Source organism: Vulpes lagopus, chromosome 7 (assembly GCF_018345385.1).
Source record: "Vulpes lagopus strain Blue_001 chromosome 7, ASM1834538v1, whole genome shotgun sequence".
NCBI classification, from domain to species: Eukaryota; Metazoa; Chordata; class Mammalia; order Carnivora; family Canidae; genus Vulpes; species Vulpes lagopus.
The window spans coordinates 56,825,327-56,833,876 of NC_054830.1; the positions used below are offsets into that span (position 1 = coordinate 56,825,327).

Here is an 8,550-nt window from a genome sequence, read left to right on the forward strand (position 1 = left end):
CCAGAACAGAGAAAAACACTTCCACACTAAGAGATGTGCCCTGCTCAGGCTACCAGGGCTCCTTCTCTCCATTGGAAGGCAGCGTCTGAAGCCCAAAACACAACCCAATGCCACTGGTGCAAAGTTCGAACAACCAGCACACAACTGCCTTTCCCAGCAAGGATCAATATTATTATCAAGGTCATGATGGTCATTTCTTCTTTCCCTTGCCTTCTTTCCACCCGCTTCATCAGGAAAGTCTGTCTTCTGTTTGAGCTGAGTCCCAGGCCTCAGCCACCTGTGTGCTTCCTTCATCTTTTTTGCTTGTTTTGTTTTCCAGTTGATATTATTTTCTGTTTAATATATGCTCATGGCAAAGAAAAAAAGAAAAGAATCCCCAAACACACAGAAAAGTGAAAAGAATAAAATTAAAATCATCATAAGCCCCTACTATTAATAGTGCCATTAATATTTTGGTGTATTTTCTTGCAGCCTTTCTTTCTACAAATACACACACACATATCATAAACAAACTTGGAATTATATTACTTACAAAGTTTTAAATATACACAGTTTTACTTAACATTTCCCTGACACATTACCACATATTCTTTGAAAGTGCATTTTTAAAGCCTACCTGATATTTTATATTATGGGTGTGACACGTGTCTATTACTTTAGTGATGTAATTCCAGAAGATGTGATATTTTGAGTATTCCGGTAGACAAGCAGTTGTAGCCTTTTACATTTGTATACGTCTCTACTAAATTCTACCTTGATTTGCTCCTTCTTAGGGTGTCAGTCACTTTGATCTAGTCATTTCCAGAGAAAGTCAGTCACTTGAGATTTAAAATCTTCTTATATTTCTTTCTCTTCTTCTAGAGTAACAACTAAGTTCCTTTTTTTCTTTTTCTCAATAAGCAAAACCCTAAAAGCCTCAGGACAGGAAACCAATGCTGCAAAACCACAGCCGGTTTCCTGGCAGCCCAGGAAGGATGCAGTTCTGTAAAGGCCAGGTCTCTGTAAAGGCTAGGTTGCATTCCCTACTTCAGAGGTGTGTGTGTGTGTGTGTGTGTGTGTGTGTGTGTGTGTGTGTGTGTTGCACCATGCTCCTGCTCTGGTTGCTGCAACAGAGTCACCTGAGGGCTATCAAAATTCCTGAAGCCTGGCCGCACTGAGGCCAATGATGCCCGAGTGCCAGGCTGGCTCTGGGCTCCAGTGCTGGTTAAATCTCCCCAGAGAGCTTGAGAACCAAGACCTGGGGCCCCTTTACTCTGCAATGTGGCCCAAAGCAATGAATGTGACCAAGGAACTGCTAAAACACAGAAACTCAGAATCTGGATTCTAACAAGACCCTCAGGTGGTTCAATAACACATTGAAGTATGAGCAGTTTGAGGTGGAAGTGTAAAACACATTTATATGGCTCTTAACTCCATCTATACTGGTGTTCTAAGAGTGATAATACTTGGCTTTTGAAAAACACACTGAATGGGATTACTTTGGAGAGATCTGTGCTGTGAGCCCCATCACACTCCAGGGTTAATCCAAAAAAGGGATGGATAGTTTGCTGGCCCCACAGTCTGGGTTCTATGGCATATGGGACAACTGAAAAAGGATTTGGGACTGGCCAAGCGAAGGGGCTCAAATTTGTGAAGTCCTGCCCCTCCCAGAATGGGTAGGGATGAAGGATGGAAATGGGTCACAAAAATGCTTGTAGAGTGACCCTCCTATGCTGTACATGGGCTAATGTAAAAAGGGATATAGCATAGCACTATATAAATAGTCATATATGATATCCAAAAGGATTTACATTAAGAAAACTGTGGGCAATTTTTATTTTAATTATGCATATAATTTTTACATAGAATATGTATTACTTTGATTAAAACTATAAAATTCCTTTTAGGAGTTCCTTTTCATACTGCTATAAGGTAAATTATAATTATTATTTCTTCTTTCAAAGGTTTGCCTTATTCATTGAAATCTTTAATCCATCTGTAATTTACTTTGTCCGAAGTTTATGTCCCAGTAGCATTTACTGAAAAATCCAGGCTTTTTCTCTGACGTCTTAGCCTTTCTCTGAATTTTCTTTGTTCCTCAATTCCACGTCACCCATATCATCTATAAAATTATTATACCTACAGGAGTCTGTTTCTGGGACAATTGTCCTTTTCTGTTTATCTGCTCAGCTATACTGGTGGCAGTATGGCACATTTGATTATGCCTTTCAATGCTTTTGCTTTATCTAGGAATGCAAACTTGCCCTTATCATTCCTCTACATGTATTATTTCATATAAGCTTTGGAACTACTCTGTCAGGTTTGAATTAAATATTACAACAACTTAAGAAGAATTAGTATATTTGAACTACTTAGGCTTTGCGTTCAGGGAATGGATTTTTCTTCTCATGTTTACTTTTTAAAATGTCTATCATTGCCTTAAATTTTTTTCCTTTGACTAGTATTTGCAGTCTTTTGAAAAAAAAAAGTGTTTTCCCAAAGAAAAGTAAGACTTTAAAATTTGTTTCCAAAATAACAATAATGAAAATACCACATATTTAAACTAATGGAGGCAACTAAAGCTATATTCAGAGGAATATTCAAGGTCTTAAATACTTTCAAGAGTAAGAAAAAAAAAACCCACCCAAGATCAAGACTAATAATTCAATTTAAAGTCTTAAAAAAAATAGTTAAAGAAAATAAAAAGAATGAAATAATGGCATTAAGAGCAGAATTTTAAAAACAGAAATTTAAGTTTAAATTATGTCAGGATTTTAAAAAACAGAAGAATTGATCAACAAATTCAAGTAATAATAGCAGCTCTGTGTGTTTTAAAGTTCTGTTGTTAGGTGCATATATGTTTAGGGTTGTTAATGTCTTCTTAGAGACATTTATCTTGCAGAATGTTCCTTTTTCTACTAATAATATTCTTCTTTTGTTTTCTTCAAAGCCTACACATTGTCTTATATTAGTGTAGCCATGCCAGCTTTATAAAAAATTTTTATTTTATTTTTATTTAAATTCAGTTTGCCAACATAGTATAACACCCAGTGCTCATCCCATCAGGTGTCCTCCTTAGCGCCTGTCACCCAGTTACCCCATCCCCTCACCCACCTCCCTTTCTACAATCCTTTTTTGTTTCCCAGAGTTAGGAGTCTCTCATAGTTTGTCTCCCTCTCTAATTTTTCCCACTCAGTTCTCCTCCTTTCCCTTATAATTCCTTTCACTATTACTTATATGAAACCATATGATTGTCCTTCTCTGATTGACTTACTTCACTCAGCATATTACCTTCCAGTTCCATCCACATTGAAGCAAATGATGGGTATTCATCTTTTCTGATGGCTGAGACCACATCTATATCCATTCATCTGTTGAAGGAAATTGTGGCTCCTTCCACAGTTTGGCTATTTTGGACATTGTTGCTGTGAACTTTGGGGTGCAGGTGTCCCGGCAGTTCACTGCATCTGTATCTTTGGGGTAAATCCCCAGCAGTGCAATTGCTGGGTCCTAGGGCAGATCTATTTTTAACTTCTTGAGGAACCTTCACAGTGTTTTCCAGAGTGGCTGCACCAGTTCACATTCCCACCAGCAGTGCAAGAGGGTTCCCCTTCCTCCACATCCTCTCCAACATTTGCAGTTTCCTGTCTTGTTAATTTTCCCCATTCTCACTGGTGTGAGATGGTATCTCATTGTGGTTTTGATTTGTATTTCCCTGATGGCAAGTGATGTGAGCATTTTCTCATGTGCTTGTTGGCCATGTGTATGTCTTCCTTGGAGAAATGTCTGTTCCATGTCTTCTGTCCATTTCATGACTGAATTGTTTGCTTCTTGGGTATTGAGTTTAATAAGTTCTTTATAGATCTTGGAGACTAGCCCTTTATCTGATACGTCATTTGCAAATATCTTCTCCCATTCTGTAAGTTGTTTTTTAGTTTTGTTGACTGTTTCTTTTGCTGTGCAGAAGCTTTTTATCTTGATGAAGTCCCAATAGTTCATTTTTGCTTTTGTTTCCCTTGCCTTCATAGATGTATCTTGCAAGAAGTTGCTATGGTCAAGTTCAAAAAGGGTGTTGCCTGTGTTCTCCTCTAGGACTTTGATGGATTCTTGTCTCAAATTTAGATATTCCAACCATTTTGAGTTTATCTTTGTGTCTGGTGTAAAAGAATGGTCCTGTTTCATTCTTGTGCATGTGGCTGTCCGATTTTCCCAGCACCATTTATTGAAGAGACTGTCCTTTTTCCAGTGGAGAGTCCTTCCTTCTTTGTGGAATATTAGTTGACCATACCAGGTTTTGATTAGTACTTTGCTTTCATGATATACCTTTTCTATCCTTTTGCTTTTATCCTCTCTATGTCTTTATATTTAATGAAGATTTCTCACAGGCAGCATTTAGTTGAGCAAAACCTAGTTATTTAAATATACTAGAAAAATAATTCAAACCTCTGACCACACCAATCAAAGTGAAACAAAACAAAACAAAAAGTTAAAAAGAAATTAACATGAGAATGTCACTATGCAATTTGAGAAAACCTGATTTTAGGAAGAGTTGCTCCTTCCCAGTAGGTGCAAAGGTGATGGAACCAGAGATTTACAGATTCTCAGTGACAAAATTATTTTTCTGACAAAAATTTTAATAATAAGGGTATTTTTAACAGGTATGGGTGGGTAATTAGAAATATCTATGTGTCACTGATAAAGTTATTTTTACAGTGGCTTTTGGTCAAAATTATATCATTCCTTTTGCCCTCACCACTCATAATAGAACATAATCTTTTACATATTGCTCTCCCATTTTATCATTCACCATTATTACTTTAAAAATCGCAAAGGCATTTACACAGAGCAGTTATATTGCCTACCCGCACCCCAAAGCAGCATACCCTTAAGATTTCATGGTCTTCCTAAACCACACTTTCTAAAAGTTCTGTATCTCCCTATGAAGATTTATCAGATTAACTTTCTTTGTAGTACTTAGCATACTCTGTGTCTTTACTTGCATGTCTTATTTGTTCCTTGGCTCTCACATGTTAGAACGTAAACTCCATGAAAGCAAGGCTTCCTGTTGGTTCTGTTCACTGGTGTATTCTCAAGGCCTAGAACAATGTCTGATATGTTGTAGGTGCTCAATAAATATTTGTTAATACCAAATATATGAGTTGCTTGGATAAGAAATTAAGTTGTAGGATACTAAATATAGCTAGTCTTTATCCCCAGTTTCTGGCAGAGTCTCAAAATCCCTTCCAGTTTCCTGAGTGATTAGGAGTGTCTTTGTTATGTTAATGTGTGATTCCTAGTGGGCCCTTGATAGCTTCCGGATGTGGGCTGGTCATCAGAAAGGCCAAGCACTCAATTAGAAGATTGGACCTTCCCTGCCCAACCTCTGGGAGGGGAGAGGGACTGGAGACATAGTTCAATCATGTGGTCAATGATCTAATCACTAGTGCCTACATAATGAGACTCAGATAAAAACCCTGCCCTGTGGCTAGATGGGTCCTCCTGGTTGCTGAACTGATGCAATGTGCTGGGAGAGTTCCAAGAGGAGAGGGCACAGAAGATCTGTGTCCCCCGTTCATCCCTCTGCCTTGAACTATGCATCTCTTCATTTGGCTGCTCCCGGTCTGTCCCCTTTTATAATGAAGCTGTGGCCCCAAGGATAGCCTTTTCCATGAATTACTGAGTGGTTTTAACAAATTATTGAAACTGAGGGGTTCATGGGAAGCCTTGAATTTTTAGATGATTGACCAGAAATCCAGGTGGCATGTGAAGTGGGTCAGGCTTGTGGAGGACCTTGCCTTTACCTGTGGGGCCGGCAACTAACTCAGGGTAGTTGGTGCTAGGATCATATTGCAGTACACTCACTTGGGGCTGAAACAGAGCAGAAGTGAAAACTACCAAGTTTGTAAAGTTTTAAAAAAAAGTAAGTGCATCTAAAGAAAATATTGAGTAGTAAAGGCAGTAGATGTACAGGGTCAAGGAAACACTGATGTGTAGTCTACACGTAGGTCAGCTCATGGACAAACCCCTGTGAGACCAGTGATCAATACAACAGAAACGGAACCCCCTAAATTATCGACTATGGCCTGCTAGCAGTATAGATAATTAAGCCATGAGAGAGAGAATTTTTACATTGGAATGAGAAAGACATTATTTCAACCAACAGAGGCACTACGTGTGTCATAAATGCACACCACATCAAACTCTAGCCTGATAGATTTGAAACCTTGAAAAACTGGAAGATTTCATTAAAAAATTACAAATGATCAAAACTGACCCAAGACAAGGCAGAAAGATGGAATACACCAAGAACCGTGAACAAAGATGATAAATGGCAATAAAAGAAAAAAATGACTTTCCGTGACAGCTCTGAAGTTTGATATGTATGAATTTTTTTTTCAGACTTTGAGAAAATGGGTAAATTCTCATCTGTATAAATGTCCAGTAAAACCTCTCATTGAGGCTGGCTGCAGGAATTATTTCTTTCCTTGTTTAGTCTGGATTTATCATCTTCTGTGGTCCAGACTCTATTGATTCCCCTTCTATCCTGGGCAGGGCTGGTGGGCTGGTGGGGAAGTCTCCCCAGGGGAGCTGTACTCTTGGCTGGAGAGCAGACCGGTGGTGCCCCCACTCTGACTCTGAGTGCAAACTTTTCATAATAGAATCCTTGTAAACCATTTTCTCCTAAAAATGTGTGAATACACAAGGAATACACTGTTATTTATGAGGAGATGAGAGGAGCCATGAAAGCCCCAGTTGCAGAGGTTTGCTGTACAAATGGCACCTACAGTCAATAATATTGTGTGCTTAAAAATTTGTCAAGATGGTAGATCTCATGTTAAGTGTTCTTAACATAGGCGTGGCCCGGGTGGCTCAGTGGTTTAGCGCCGCCTTCAGTCCAGGGTGTGATCCTGGAGACCCGGGATTGAGTCCCGCGTCGGGCTCCCTACATGGAGCCTGCTTCTCCCTCAGCCTGTGTCTCTGCCTCTCTCTCTGCCTCTCATGAATAAATGAATAAAATCTTTTTTTTTAATGAATAAAATCTTTTAAAAAAAGTGTTCTTAACATAATAATAAAGAATATTAAAGTGGATCAGAATATTCAAAAATTTTTTTAGATCTTTATTGAATTCCTATGCTCAAGGAAATTATTTTGAGAAAACATTTTTACTTTTAGAGGACAAAAGATAAATGCCTAGAAATCAGAATAAATCTTGATTTTTAAAAAAATGGGGAGAGGGTAGGCAAGAGAGAAGTCTTTGGAGACAATCGTCTTTCCAAGGAGTTTTCCTTTCCATGGTAGGCATGTGGACTGATTAGGCAGGGACCACGTTCCGTGGAATAGTGTCAGCCCAGCCCAAGTGGCTTTCTGTGGGGAAGAAGGAAAGGTCTGCAGAGACCAAAGGGCTTTTGTGCAAAGAGCTTATTTCTTTGTTTTATAATTTTTTTTCTAGCGAACTAATTTATTAGATTAAATTTGCTCACTTAAAAATAGCTGTCTTTTTCTGAAAATGCTTATTAAAATATATAGGAAAGGCCTTTATTATAACTAAAAGTGCCCAAGTATAATAGGTAACACATTATAATAGCAAATATTTACAATATATTTTAAGAAAAAAAATGACAGCATTCAGTATAATGCAAAAAAGAAACATCACATTCTTAAAACCTGATATTTCCATTGATTCTTCATGTTCTGCAATTGTAAGATAATCTCACAAGTTTAGTTTTCTATCTCTTCCAGGAGATTTGAGTTGAAATTTTTTTTCGCCTGTGATTCTCTATGGGACCTTTTCAGCTTTGCATGCCGATTTTGGAACCAGATCTGGATTGTGTCTTCCTCTAGATTCAATTTCCGAGCTAAGTCTTCTCTGATATCAATGCCGGGATAGCAGTTTAAAGACATTTTCCAACACTTCAATCTGGTTTTGAGTAAAAGCAGTTCTGGGTCTCCGGCCCCTATATCAGCTCAGTTCTCTTTTCAAAGACAGCCTTTCTGAGGCCGAAAAGTAATTTTCGTATTTCAAAAATTTCTCTTCTGGCATTGGGTGATCCACAGTACAAGGGAATGAGATCCCATTAGGAAGGCTTTGGATATGAACGCAGAGGTTAACATATTTCCCTGAGGAGCCGCAGGTGTCTGCTCAGGGCCTGTGGGGTTTCATCGAAGGAATACAGTCTTTATTTTGGTCCAATCCTAAAATGCTCTCAATCGAAAAGGAGCAGGATGAGGGTTTGCGTTCCCCAAGCTGAGCACCCTCCTGAAGACTGGGAACCATCCTTGAGTGGGCTGCTCAGAACGACAGCTCTGGCCTCTCCCTGCCTCTTGGCTGGCTCTGCCCCATGTGTACAGGGCTGGGATCTTCCTGCAGTTCACCCTCTTTGTTTCATAATTGTGCAGTATCCCAGAAGCTTTTATCTAATTTTTCTTGGTTTTTCGTTTGGTGTGTTTAAAAGTTAAAGGAAATTTTGGTTACTGGTATCCTGATTAAGGTAACAAAATATACTTTGATTAAATATTGGCTTGAGGGATCCCTGGGTGGCGCAGCGGTTTGGCTCCTGCCTTTGGCCCAGG

At 38.8% G+C, this 8,550-nt stretch overlaps 1 pseudogene; it reads right to left on the minus strand.

Moving 5' to 3' along the window:
• Window positions 1–7,698: 7,698 nt before the first annotated feature.
• LOC121495153 lies at window positions 7,699–8,254 on the minus strand (annotated as a pseudogene).
• Window positions 8,255–8,550: the final 296 nt, after the last annotated feature.